Source organism: Penaeus monodon, chromosome 30 (assembly GCF_015228065.2).
Source record: "Penaeus monodon isolate SGIC_2016 chromosome 30, NSTDA_Pmon_1, whole genome shotgun sequence".
NCBI lineage: Eukaryota > Metazoa > Arthropoda > Malacostraca > Decapoda > Penaeidae > Penaeus > Penaeus monodon.
In genome coordinates, this window is record NC_051415.1 from 8,751,770 (window position 1) to 8,752,183 (window position 414).

Sequence of the window (414 nt, forward strand, 5' to 3'; positions counted from 1 at the left end):
GGAACGTTCCATTTTGGCAAAGATACTTTATTCTAAAATGCAAAGAGAAACCCGTCTCACGAATGTTACATCACCGCGGGTTGCTGAGCTTTGAGGTCTTTGTGAGGACCAATAGAACCAGTCTATAGATGACATACAACAGCGCTGTGGGGAATCTAGGCCAGCCTTCTCTCCCTTCATAGAAATTCTGGAACACAGGGAGATGCAGCATCCTTAGCGAGGCTGGGTGCTCGGTCAGACCTGTACTCCCGTGTGCGAAATTTTCATTAAGTTGTGATGAATTGCTGCTGGAAAATCCGAGCTTTAGATTGAAGTTGAAGCCTTGGGGTAACTTTAACAAGAAAATTGGAAGTGGTAAACGCCGGATTCGTGTGGGTCTATTTAGTGGTAGAAATCGTTTGAGTAAGCTTATTG